This window comes from Aedes aegypti, chromosome 2 (assembly GCF_002204515.2).
Source record: "Aedes aegypti strain LVP_AGWG chromosome 2, AaegL5.0 Primary Assembly, whole genome shotgun sequence".
Classification (NCBI taxonomy): Eukaryota; Metazoa; Arthropoda; class Insecta; order Diptera; family Culicidae; genus Aedes; species Aedes aegypti.
Window position 1 is genome coordinate 24,532,150 of NC_035108.1, and position 14,605 is coordinate 24,546,754.

The 14,605-nt window shown below is 38.5% G+C and overlaps 1 protein-coding gene across 1 annotated transcript in view; it reads right to left on the minus strand.

The window, feature by feature from the left end:
- The window catches only part of LOC5568482 (ras-related protein Rab-32), a 68,401-nt gene extending 55,652 nt beyond the window's left edge, over positions 1 to 12,749 (minus strand). Inside the window, exon 1 of the mRNA XM_021840287.1 lies at positions 12,247 to 12,749. The gene's annotated coding sequence lies outside the window, so the exon portion shown is untranslated. The remainder of the gene's footprint in view (positions 1 to 12,246) is intronic.
- Between the last annotated feature and the right edge of the window lie 1,856 nt (positions 12,750 to 14,605).

The window sequence follows — 14,605 nt, forward strand, 5'->3', positions numbered from 1 at the left end:
GGCAAGCGACGAGGGCAGGATCAAACATGTCGCGCGTCGGTCTCGTAAGTGAAAAAGTGGCGTGATCGGTGAGTTCGGTTGAAGAAAGTGAAAAAGTGCCGCGATCGGTTAGTTCTGTTTGATCTTTCGACCTTGACACTTGCTTTTGCCGGGGCGAGCGACGAGGGCAGGATCAAACATGTCGCGCGTCGGTCTCGTAAGTGAAAAAGTGGCGTGATCGGTGAGTTCGGTTGAAGAAAGTGAAAAAGTGCCGCGATCGGTTAGTTCTGTTTGATCTTTCGACCTTGACACTTGCTTTTGCCGGGGCGAGCGACGAGGGCAGGATCAAACATGTCGCGCGTCGGTCTCGTAAGTGAAAAAGTGCCGCGATCGGTTAGTTCTGTTTGATCTTTCGACCTTGACACTTGCTTTTCCCGGGGCAAGCGACGAGGGCAGGATCAAACATGTCGCGCGTCGGTCTCGTAAGTGAAAAAGTGGCGTGATCGGGAGTTCGGTTGAAGAAAGTGAAAAAGTGCTGCGATCGGTTAGTTCTGTTTGATCTTTCGACCTTGACACTTGCTTTTGCCGGGGCGAGCGACGAGGGCAGGATCAAACATGTCGCGCGTCGGTCTCGTAAGTGAAAAAGTGGCGTGATCGGTGAGTTCGGTTGAAGAAAGTGAAAAAGTGCCGCGATCGGTTAGTTCTGTTTGATCTTTCGACCTTGACACTTGCTTTTGCCGGGGCGAGCGACGAGGGCAGGATCAAACATGTCGCGCGTCGGTCTCGTAAGTGAAAAAGTGCCGCGATCGGTTAGTTCTGTTTGATCTTTCGACCTTGACACTTGCTTTTGCCGGGGCGAGCGACGAGGGCAGGATCAAACATGTCGCGCGTCGGTCTCGTAAGTGAAAAAGTGGCGTGATCGGTGAGTTCGGTTGAAGAAAGTGAAAAAGTGCCGCGATCGGTTAGTTCTGTTTGATCTTTCGACCTTGACACTTGCTTTTGCCGGGGCGAGCGACGAGGGCAGGATCAAACATGTCGCGCGTCGGTCTCGTAAGTGAAAAAGTGCTGCGATCGGTTAGTTCTGTTTGATCTTTCGACCTTGACACTTGCTTTTGCCGGGGCGAGCGACGAGGGCAGGATCAAACATGTCGCGCGTCGGTCTCGTAAGTGAAAAAGTGGCGTGATCGGTGAGTTCGGTTGAAGAAAGTGAAAAAGTGCCGCGATCGGTTAGTTCTGTTTGATCTTTCGACCTTGACACTTGCTTTTGCCGGGGCGAGCGACGAGGGCAGGATCAAACATGTCGCGCGTCGGTCTCGTAAGTGAAAAAGTGGCGTGATCGGTGAGTTCGGTTGAAGAAAGTGAAAAAGTGCCGCGATCGGTTAGTTCTGTTTGATCTTTCGACCTTGACACTTGCTTTTGCCGGGGCGAGCGACGAGGGCAGGATCAAACATGTCGCGCGTCGGTCTCGTAAGTGAAAAAGTGCCGCGATCGGTTAGTTCTGTTTGATCTTTCGACCTTGACACTTGCTTTTCCCGGGGCAAGCGACGAGGGCAGGATCAAACATGTCGCGCGTCGGTCTCGTAAGTGAAAAAGTGGCGTGATCGGGAGTTCGGTTGAAGAAAGTGAAAAAGTGCTGCGATCGGTTAGTTCTGTTTGATCTTTCGACCTTGACACTTGCTTTTCCCGGGGCAAGCGACGAGGGCAGGATCAAACATGTCGCGCGTCGGTCTCGTAAGTGAAAAAGTGGCGTGATCGGTGAGTTCGGTTGGAGTAACTGAAAAAGTGCCGCGATCGGTTAGTTCTGTTTGATCCTTCGACCTTGACGCTTGCTCCTGGGCAGTGCGTCAAGAAAGCCCGAACAGTTTTTTTTTATTCTTTTTGGGTCGCGCGCTTATTTTTTTTCCTGAGTGCTTTTTTATAGCCGAGCAAACGAGTGAAGCCGAAAGTGGATTGTGGCTGCTCAGTCAAGGATAACGGATCAATTGGTGAGCTCGTTTCATGCTACTATTTCTAATCTATAAAATATATGATTTATCAACAAACTATGGATGGTTCGTCACTGTGAGTGTCGACACAAACTCTGATTCATGATTTATTTATGTTTAACATTTTTTTTTTTTTCAGAACACCTTTTATATACCTTTATTTTTGTAATTAAAAAAACTTTGAATGGTTCGACACTACAAGTGTAGACTTGCGAAAGGTTCACTTTATTCAACAAACTTTGGATGGTTCGCCACTGTAAGTGTCGGCATAATAATAAGAGTGTTCTATGATGTCCCAACCAATCGAGTTTTTTGTTTCTTTTCAAATGAGTAAAATATAATAACACATGCTTTCGTCCTGACAGCTGTAGGAATGTTACATTTAGGTATTTGTTCAACAAACTTTGAATGGTTCGTCACCTCAAGTGTCGGCATTATTTTCCTCTACATAGAAATTGTTCATATCAAATGAAAATATTATATTTACGTATAAGTATGTATATATCTCACAAATCATTGTTTATCATGGTCTAATCGCTTATCAAAGTGAATCCTATGACCCAACGATCCTCCCCATTAACAAACATCCCTCCCAGTAGCCTTTGTGGAGATGCAGAGGCAAACACGGTCTCCAAAAAGCAAAGGTTACACACTAACATTCCTTCCCCCAATCCCACCTGACTGCAAGGACGTGGCCGGCGCCGTTATTGACCCTGTATAAATAGAGGCACTGAATTATGCACACTGAAGAAGATTATGGCCAATCCCAGCCGAACTTCTAGTTGATTCTTTGTGCAATTTCACTGACTTCGGTCAATCACGGAATAGCAACCATTGATATGTGTAGTCAGTCTAAGCTAAGCTAAGCTAAGCTAAGCTAAGGTGAGTTGATTTCACCTGCTTATAAGAGAAAAAAACACGTTTTTAATTTACTTAACCTAAATATATAACGCATTAATTGTGGCAATAGAAGATTGTAACGATTTTTGCCTGAAATTATTATTCATTTTATTTGACATTTGTTCCAATGTTTCAACATTGGATATTCTATGTAACTCATTGGTACTATGTATACCAGGGAGGAAGTCTCAGAATCATTTTCAAAATTTTATTTTGAATTCTCTGCAGAGCTTTCTTCCTGGTATTACAACAGCTAGTCCATATTGGTACAGCATACAACATGGCTGGCCTGAAAATTTGTTTGAATATGAAAAGTTTGATCTTAAGACAAAGTTTTGATTTTCTATTAATAAGGGGATAGAGACATTTTACATATTTATTACATTTGGCTTGAATGCCCTCAATGTGATTTTTGAAAGTTAAATTCTTATCTAGCATGAGCCCTAGATACTTAACTCATCTGACCAATTTATTGGAACCCCTCTCATCGTGACAACATGTCTACTTGAAGGTTTCAAATAAAGAGCTTTTGGTTTATGTGGGAATATTATTAGTTGAGTTTTGGAAGCATTAGGAGAAATCTTCCATTTTTGCAAGTATGAAGAAAAAATATCCAAACTGTTTTTGTAATCGACTACAGATGACACGCATGCTTCGTCCTTTGGCGGAGAGGCCTGTGTCATACGCAAACAAAGATTTTTGACATCCCTGAGGTAACTCAGGTAAGTTAGATGGGAAAATATTGTACAATATTGGTCCAAAAATGCTGCCATGAGCAACACCAGCTCTTACAGGAAGTCTTTCAGACCTGTAGTTCTGATAATTAACCTGAAGTGTACGATTTGACAGATAACTTTGAATCATTCCAACAATGTATGTTGGAAAATTAAAGTTCTTTAATTTTACAGTCAAACCTTCATGCCGAACACTGTCGAATGCTTTTTCTATGTCTAGAAGAGCAAGACCAGTAGAGTAGCCTTCAGATTTTTTGGAACGGATTAAATTTGTTACACGTAAAAGTTGATGAGTGGTCGAATGTCCATGGCCGAACTGTTCATTGGCAAAAATTGAATTTTCGTTAATGTGGGCCATCATTCTGTTCAAAATGACTTTTTCAAAAAGTTTACTGATGGAGGAAAGCAAACTGATTGGACGATAGCTAGGAGCTTCTGCAGGACTTTTGTCTGGTTTTAAAATTGGAACAACCTTAGCATTTTTTCATTTGACAGGAAAATATGCTAATTGAAAACATGTGTTAAATATATCAACTAAAAATGATAAGCTACTTTCTGGAAGTTTCTTGATGAGGATGTAGAAAATTCCATCATCGCCAGAAGCTTTCATATTTTTGAATTTTTTAAATAATAGTTCTCACTTCTTCCAAATCAGTCTCCCAGAAATTTTCGAAAACATTCTCTTGATTGAGAATATTTTCGAAGTCCTGAGAAACTTTATTCTCAATTAGACTAGTAAGTCCTAAATTAAAATTGTGCTTGCTTTCAAACTGCATAGCAAGTTTTTGAGCTTTTTCGCAATTAGTTAGTAATAAATTGTTTTTCAAAATTTTAGATAATTTCCAAAAGGGCTTAGAGCCACGGTTCAATTGAGAAATTTTATTTTCAAAATTATTGTTTCCTAATTAAGCAAAACGTTTCTTGATTTATTTCTGCAAATCCTGCCAAATAATTTTCATAGCAGGATCGCGAGTGCGTTCAAATTGCCTTCTCCTCACGTTTTTGAGACGGATCAAGAGTTTAAGATCATCGTCTATAAATACGGATTCAAATTTTGGAATTGCAATGCTCCTGGCTTCAACAATGGAATTTGTTAAAGTTTCAAGAGCATTGTCAACATATTTGTTTGTTTATAAAGAAATGTTAACATTAAGGTTAGAGTCAATATATATTCCAGTCGGCTCGAAAATAATTGAAAGTGGAGCTGATACGATTGAGAATCGCTTCATGGGATATTTGAAACGTAACAGGGACATGATCAGAATCAAAACCAGCATGAGTAATCAGTTGGCTACAAAGATGACTAGAGTCGGTTAAGACCAAGTCAATCGTAGATGGATTTCTAGAAGAGGAAAAACATGTAGGGCTATCAGGGTATTGAATGGAGAAATATCCTGAAGAGCACTCATCAAATAAAATTCTGTCGTTGGAATTACTTTGAGAATTATTCCATGACCGATGTTTGGCATTAAAGTCACCAATGACAAAAAATTTTGACTTATTGCGAGTCAATTTTCGCAAGTCAGTTTGGAGCAAATTAACTTGCTGCCCAGAGCACTGAAAAGGCAAATAGGCAGCTATGAAAGTATATTTACCAAGCTGAGTTTCAACTGCAACACCTACAGTTTCAAAAACTTTAGTTTCAAATGACGAAAACAGTTGATGTTTTATACGCCTATGAATAATAATTGCAACTCCCCCACATGCCCCATCAAGTCGATCATTACGATAAACATAAAAGTTAGGATCTCTTTTGAGTTTGGATTAAGGTTTCAAATAAGGTAATAAGGTTTCGGTAATAACTGCTTAATGCACGTTATTAACTGTAAGAAAATTAAACAGCTCGTTCTCTTTATTATTCAGAGAACGATCATTCCAATTGAAAATATTTAAATTATTATTTGGATCCATTAGAAAAATGTAATCCAATAACAATTTGATTTCTAAATTTTACACCTACTTGGACTGCTTCAGTCATAGTGGTGGCTTTGAACATTGCATCAATCATTAAATTCAATTGTTCAGTTACAAAACTAAAATCAGAGGCAGACATATCACTTGAAGTTGGTACATTTGATGATTATTCGTACGAATTTTCGGTAGACGAAGAGGCGGAGTAGATGTTACCTGTGGCGGTAGGGTTTTTTCCATTTGATTTGAAACAAGTAGAATGGGTATTCTTAGTACGAATAGGGGAGGAGTTCAAATTACCTGCTACGATGTCGACAAAGGATTTTCCGTGGGTAGATACATTCAAAATTAAAAGATTCGAACGGCTACCCAACGGATTGAAATTAATATGTGAATGAGCATGATTATGATCTTCCTGATGGGTATGATTCCTAATCAAGTGATCGTTAACTGAAAAAAGAGGATTGTTCGATACTCTACCAGGCAAATTCCCGAAACGACCGTTATCGTAACGGATATTATCTTTCATCTGCCTGGCACGAGCCTCAACGACTCTCTTGCGCGAAGTGCAAGCCCAAAAATATGACTTATGTTTGCCCTTGCAATTGGTGCATAAGAAATTATCGGTATCTTCCTTCACTGGACAGACGTCCTTGGCGTGAGAAGAACCTCCGCAAATCATGCATTTAGCATCCATGCGACAATTTTTTGTACCATGACCCCACTTTTGGCACCGACGGCACTGTTAATTTCCTCCAGGTTTCTGGAAATGTTCCCATGTCACATGGACATCGAACATAACTCTAGCTTTTTCTAAAGCTTTGATATTATTTAGATCTTTTTTTGTTCAAGTGAACTAAATAATATTCTCTTTTTCATAATGATTACTTGGACTGGGGAAAATCCAAGTAAATCATTTATTCCATTTTTGATCGCTTCAGGTGACTTATAGCCACTTGAGAGACCTTTCAAGACGACTTTGAACAAACGTTCAGTTTTGTCGTCATAAGTAAAAAACTTGTGCTTCTTCTCTTCAAGATTTTTGAGAAGAAGTTCGCGATCTTTAAGAGTTTCCGGCAAAACGCGACAGTCTCCTTTCTTTGCTATTTGGAAGGAGACCCACGCTATGTACATCGGATTTTTTCTCGCTAAAGATCAGTATTTGGTCTATGTTTTCATAATCGGAAGGTTTCAAAATATTCTATCGGTAAATTTGTTTCCATACAATTTGAATGGGCGGAAATGCGTCGAAAACTTGATTTTCATGGGATTTAGTATGAAAAATGGCTAAAAATTGAAAAAAAAAAATCAAAATTTCACCGATGGAATATTTTAAAACTTTCCGATTATGAAAATATAACCCAAATACTAAACTCTAGCGAGAAAAAATCCGATGTACATTCGATTTTTATAATCGTTTGGTTCAGACATAGCGTGAGACCTTGATTCCCCTAATGGAGTTCAAGACCTCCTGCCTAAATCCCGCAAAATTCGGAACAACTGACCACGATAGGCGACACTCTTTGCTTCCTCACTTGAATCAAAGAGCCTGGGCCAGATACTGCTTTGATTTGGTGTTTGGAAATTGAAAACTGATTGCTCATTTCGATGCAATTATCAACATTATCCATTTCATTCTTGGAAGAAAGTTCGCATTCCGGAGAAACGTCCTTTCTTCCATTCTTGACACGTTTAGTGTCAGTTTTAAATCCCACTTTTTTGGAAGGAAGTTGTGAATTCAGAGAATCACCCTTCCTTTTGTTTTTGTTGATATCATGTTTAATGAATAAACGAAAGAAGACATGACCTTCGACAGTTTTTTTTTCCAAGACGGTGTCCAAGAAGGATTACCACCGCTAGCTTTCGCCAACGGGTCCAACGCAAAATCGAAGCCATGGGTCCAAACATGGGTCGTCAAAGGATCAATAGTAGAAAAAGTTGTACTGAAAAGTAATGTTTTAGTAACACTGAAAAGTACTGTTTTATTTCTTTAGGTAGTTTTTAAGAAAACTTCCAAGAGCAGAAAGAATTCGTGTACGCACAGCATGAAGGTACGATGCGCGCTGTGCAATGACGGAGTCTTACCCGGCAACACTAAACACATGGCTACGAAGCGTAAAATGTTTGTCAAAAAGATCTCAGAAATAACATGGCATCATTATCGTTTATCTAGGTAGTGCTTAATACGATCAATACTTCCAAAACTGTTTCAAAATAAGAGAATCATTCCTATTTCCAAACAATTTATCCAAACAATACTCCTCAAGATTTATTGTGTTCCGGAAGAAATGGGATTGGCCACCTGATTCCGGAGTTATTCCGGATTCGAATGGGGTATATTCGTACCGGAAGTGATAGTTCCCTTAGATTTTTAAAGATTAGCGGTAAGAAAATTATTCATTGTGTACTTTCTATAAGTAAAAAGCTGCCAGAAGGTCGAATGACATTGGTTCTCATTGATTCTGGCCACCCGGTCACCTGGCACCGGTTCCTGAATGTACCCAGAGAGGACATTTTCTGAAACTCAAAGAATAGTACCGTGCGACGGCTCAAAATTCATGATTTTTTATCCTCAACATCATAGATATAATGCCAAAGACCAATATGAGGTTCTGGCTACATCCGGATACGCTGGAATCGGTTCCGGAAGGGCCTCAGTAGGACACTTTCGTAATCCTACTCACTCATATCGTGCGACGGCTTAAAATTCATGATTTTTTATCCGGAACATCATAGATAAAAAAAAGACACAAAGAAACATTAAGATAACCAAGATAAGGGACTAACCCATGATGTATTTTTTTTGTATATAAATTTCAGTACAAGTCGGACTCGATTATCCGGAATTTTAGACTCGATTATCCGGAGTACGATATTTGATATTTTTGTTTTTCAGTATTTGTGCACAAATTTGAGATAATTTAGTATTGCACTATACAATATGAATGGTTTAGCAGTTTTGGACGTAGGTAAGAAAAGGGGGTTTGAAAATGTTTGTTTTTTGTGTACGTTGGTCAAAAAATGTTTTTTCTTCTCAAGACCCCCAAATGTTGCTAGAAATAATATCTTGCTACGCCACTGCATCATATAAATATAATAACAAATGAAAAATATTTGATTTCAACTTTTTTTTGTGATTCGATTATCCGGAGGATTTGATTATCCGGAGTGAAAAACAATCGATACTCGAGTCTGATCTGTAGTACCAATAGATAATATAGTTGCATTGTGTAATGAAAAACAAACTAATCTTAATATGTCTGTAGATTCAAATACAGGTCGGACTCGATAATCGGATCGCTAAAACAATATTTAAATCCGCGATAAAAGAAATAAAATAAAAACACGGTTTTTATCGTGTTTTTTTATGTTGACAAAAACGGTTAGCTAGAAATGTCTCATGGACTTATCGATATGGATCCAAAGCTATCTCAATGGGTTCAACGAAGATTACACAGAGTGCATATGAGTCTTATCAGAACAATTCTGGAGTAATCGCATGTCACCAGAACATTATATTGATCCATGGCATAATAGCTATGATGTGCAGCATAAATATCATGAATTTTGAGCCGTCGCACGATATGAAGGAGAAGATTTATACGGCTTTGGCCAGAACGATACGAAAGTGTCCTACTGAGGCCCTCCCGGAACCGATTCCGGGGTATCCGGATGTGGCCAGAACCTCATATTGGTCTTTGGCATTATATCTATGATGTTGAGGATAAAAAATCAGGAATTTTGAGCCGTTGCACGGTAGTATTCTTTGAGTTTCAGTGAATGTCCTCTCTGGGTACATTCAGGAACCGGTGCCAGGTGACCGGGTATCCGAAATGGCCAGAATCAATGAGAACCAATGTCATTCGACCTTCTGGCAGCTTTTTACTTATAGAAAGTACACAATGAATAATTTTCTTACCGCTAATCTTTAAAAATCTAAGGGAACTATCACTTCCGGTACGAATATACCCCATTCGAATCCGGAATAACTCCGGAATCAGGTGGCCAATCCCATTTCTTCCGGAACACAATAAATCTTGAGGAGTATGCGGTTTGTTTGAGACCAAAAGATCCAAAATTGATTAATAATTGGCCAAGTTATGATTTTTTAAAGTTCATTTTTAATGAAAAGTCAGACGTTGGGGGTTTGAGAGTTAATACATTGGGTTCTAAATCAGGCTAGAATGTGTGCAGTTAAGGTCTTCCAAGAACTCTTTGGAGTTTGGGCATATGATTCTACATGAGTTAATGGAGATCAATTTATCATTTCTATGTAGAAGAATGTGTCACAATACTGAACCCTAGAAGATTGTTATATTTTTAAGAAGTGTTTGTATTGTCAGATCCAAGTGTTGGTAACTAAGTGAGTACAACAGGTTTTCTAGTTCATCCAAAACTTCCTGGAATATATACCTGCAATGTACTGGCATATTTAGCGATCCTTTGATGTTTTTTTGATATGGCACAGGCCCTTATCTATTCATAGTAGTAAAATGAGTATTTTTATAATTTGTGCCGATATCCTAGATCCTCCAAGGACTTCATTGAATATAGGCCTTGGGATCTACGGCCGTAATAAGAGATTAGAGGGTAGTTTTCAATTACTCCACAGTCCCCCAACCATTAATGTAAGTAAACAGTGTAATGTAATAATTTGTGCGGATGTCCTAAGCCCTCCAAGGACTCCATTGAATAAAGGCCTTGGGATCTACGGCCGTAATAAAAGATTAGAGGTTAGTTTTCGAATACTCCGCAGGCCCCTAACCATTCATGTAAGTAAACGGTGTATTGTAGTAATATGTGTGGATGTCCTAGGTCCTCCAAGGACCCCATTGAATATAGGCCTTGGGATCTACGGCCGTAATAAGAGATTAGAGGTTAGTTTGCAATTACTCCACAGGCCCCTAACCATTCATGTGAGTAAACGGTGTATTGTAATAATATGTGTGGATGTCCTAGGTCTTCCAAGGACCCCATTGAATATAAGCCTTGGAATCTACAGCCGTAATAAGAGATTAGAGGTTACTTTTCAAATACTCCGCAGGCCCCCAACCATTCATGTGAGTAAATGGTGTAATGTAATAATTTGTGCGGATGTCCTAAGTCCTCCAAAATCTATATCGAAAATAGGCCTTAGGATCTACAAGCGTAACCAATTATCAATAGATGCTTTTTTCGATACGGCACAGGCCCTTATCTATATATAGCAGAAAAATGAGTATTGTTATAATTCGTACCGAAATCCTAGGTCCTCCAAGGACTTCATTGAATATAGGCCTTTGAATCTACAAACGTGATCAATGGTCTACAGGTACTTTTCAAATATAGCACAGTTTTTTAACCATTCATTCAAGTCAACGGAATATTTATTGATTTATACGGATGTTTTTGATGCTCCAAGGACTCCATTGAATAAAAGCCTTTGGATCTACGACCATCATAAGTGATTAGAAGATAATTTTCAAATACTCCAAAGGCTCCTTACCATTCCTGTGGGTAAACGGTGTATTGTATGAATTTGTGCGGATGTCCTGGGTCCTCTAAGATTTCTATCGAATATGGGCATTAGGATATACAAGCGTAATCAATCATCAATAGATAGTTCTTCAATATTACAAAGGCCTCTTACTGTCCATATTTGCAAACAAAGTGTTGTATTGAGTTGTGTCGATGTTTTTGTACTTCCGAGAACCACGATATATGGGCCTGAGTATCTACAAACTTAAGTAGTTGTACATTGATGATACTTATTTATAGCATAAAATCTAAACTCTTAAGGCTAAGTAGCCCGTCATTCGTTTTTGTAGCCTTGTTGATTCAATTCCAAATAGGCGTCGGACATCGATTTTCGTCATCCCCTTATCGTGCCCATTCTGAAAATACCCATATTGTATGGGTTTCCAACGGTTTTCCCCAACCGGAGGTCAATAATTTCCCACAGAATTATCAAAACTCAATTTACGCACTGCGTAAAAAAAAGTGACGTAAATTGAGTTTACTGCGTAAAAAAAGTGACTTAAATTGAGGTTTTAGTGTATCAGATTCCTTGACGTTCAACGTTTCTATGAAATAGTTCAATCATTTTACGGTACATAGAGTATGAGAGTTGCAGGGGAGGGGTTTAACGTTATGTGTGAATTTCTGGCTGTGATTACAAAAATGGCTCCTGTTAAAATGTAATTCGCCAAAAGATTTTAGACCGAATTCAAGTTCTACTATAACTGGGCTGTCATGTATAAAAAACACTCTTTAAAATTTCATCAAAAACTTATTGTAGAACCGATTGTTTGTAAGCGTTGCAAAAATGCTAAAATCCCATCAATTTTCAATATTTGAATATAAGGGCCCATTCACAAATTTCATAACGCTGAAGGGCGTAGGTAGATGTCATTAAGATGTTACAGTTTATACAAAATTTATAGCTTCAAATATTCTCGATTCGTAACAAATTAGCTTTGACGCGAAGTATTAACAAGTATTGACAAGATGTGATGAAATGAGGCCTTGTTTTGGCTGGGATTTTTATGTTTTCAAATGATTTACCACAAATTACTCTAAAATTTTTACACAATTTCTTTGATTCCTGAAGATAAAAAATAAATAATAAAAAAAGCATTGATGTATACACCAAACAAATATTTTCGAAACCTTTATTACATATTATGAAATAAAGATTCGAATCAAAAATATGTGTTTGCCAGAGTACCGATCGTTTCGGCCAGTTTTATCCAACTTACCGCTCAATCACGCATTCCTTGCCGTCTGCCGTGGGAAGCCGTATTGCATCATTTGAATGGGGCCTAAAACAAGAACTTCCGCTTTGCATCTGCTACCTACAGCTACTGTGCTCCTAACTGGACCCTTCCTGGCCGACGTTTCCCATCACGATTTCGACCGCTGCCGTAAACATAACACACGGTTCCGATATTCCGATGCATCGGTTTCACCTAAACGTTTTGCCAGCTTTCTGTTTCCAGTTATTATACCTACATCAATCAAATCAAACTCGCTGCGTGCTACTTTTTCTTCTCGCTGCGTATATTCGGATTTGTTTTTCTTCTGCACGTGTTAATTGCACACTTTATTACTAATTGCCTTCCTGCGTACATTCCATGTGTTAAGAACCACTTACTTATTGGGGACGGAAAAACAGTTTCTCTACTGAGCGATATCGTGACTGATGACAATCTGTTGCGACTGTCACAACATTGCTTACAGGTACTTTACGCGAATTGTGCATTATTAATCTAACATAGAGCAGCATAAGAAGGAAAACCTGCTGAGGTTGGAAGGGGTGGTAAAAGTTTCTTCCTTCCTGACGGGAATAGATGACGAAGGAAACTGCGAAAAACGGCTGATAGGTGACAGATTCTGATTCTGATAGCAAAAGGATATCGTACGTACACACGAAGCACGCGCCAGCGCAATAGAAAGCATTCCCGAGCAGATGTGAAGTATTGACAATCAAAACGTGTTATTGACATGATTGACATGAGAGACAAAAGATTTAATGATAATATCAAAATTGTAATAGTGGAATTTTCAAGCCATGGCAAAATTTGATATTCGCAGATCTGAAAGCTCGCTCATTTTGAGATAAAAATTAATGCTCATGGTATTTCAGAAGTAAATTTTAGATATCATTTCCAGAACTTTTATCTCTTATATCTATCAAGTCAATATCTCTTTTAGCTATCAATATCAAAATTTGCTATTGCTAAGCTTTCTACGCCTGCTCGGGCTACACACCTAGCGATTATTAAGACTGGTAATATAGTTCCCTTTCGAATTGTTTTGTAAAATAAGTCTCGAAATTTGGAAATGTTTCTTAGAATGCAACGTGAAATAAATTCGAAAGTTTAGCGTTTCGTTAACTCATAAATGAAGCTACAGATCTTGATGTAGGATGCGTATACTAAAAATGCGCTATGTCACAGAAAGCAGTTTCACGTGGAAAGATATTGTGAGCTTCAGAATGAAACATTAGACGAAAACGGAATTCCACAAAGTTGTTTGTTTAGTTAGGCCCTATGTTTGATGTTATTGAAAATTGAGGTGGTCGACATTTTCTTTGAGATGGTACATTTTTCTTTTTTTTTTTTTTTTTTGAAATTATAGTAGGGTAAGTGATCCATTGGTTGTGGGTGCTCTTATAGTTGCGGTAGTGCCTTTTTCACTGATTTAATTTAACTAGCCACAGAACCGACACTGTCAATCGATGTATTGGCTTGTTGATTCATGGAATAGTTGAAAAAAGCTTTCAAATTTCCTTAAAACTGATGAAATAACACTAAAATTGCTTAAACTTTGCTTACTTGTACCAATAGTTGCGGTAAAGTGGTCCTAGTAGAGGATCCCATAAGAAAACATTGGATACCGCAACTATAGGAACACAAATTAAAAATATACCGCAACTAAAGGAACAGTGTACCAATAGTGGAGGTATTATTTTTCACTAACATGCCATGGGTAACTGCGATGAAATCATTTTTCTCATTAAGTCATTGGTCGTTACTTCTCGTTACAACATTAACATGTACATTAATTGGGCTTCGTGAATTTTGGCGGTTTAATGAACTTCAGTAGTGCTTAGTACCTCCACCATTGGTACATCTACCCTATGAATTCTTTAGCAAAGTTGTAGACTATCCAATTTCAAGGAACTTTGCCAGAAATGTTTTTTATAGCTCTTGAATTGACCGATTTAGAGCTTTTTTTCCTATGGTGACGTAGTGTGATCCAAAGAAAACTGATTTTTTGGCTTCAGCTAATCATCAAAGTGAGACTATAAAACTCTTTTAGAGCTTTGAAAATTTAGGGAATGAAGAAACTCTCTATCTTTTTCCATTTGGGAGTTGTTGATTATTTACTTTGATTGTAAATATACCTGACTGGTCTTTATGGAAGACCATTTTCATCTAATGTTTCATTCCAAAGCTCAAAATGCATGTTCCCGCATAAAACTGCTTTCTGAACCACTTTCCTGACGTGCCCAATTCAGGGCTGTTTGGGCACGTCAGGAGTTAATCATTAGCCTGGGACACAGTAATATGAAAAATTTAGATTCTCGCTCCAGTCCACTTTTTGGATTGTATT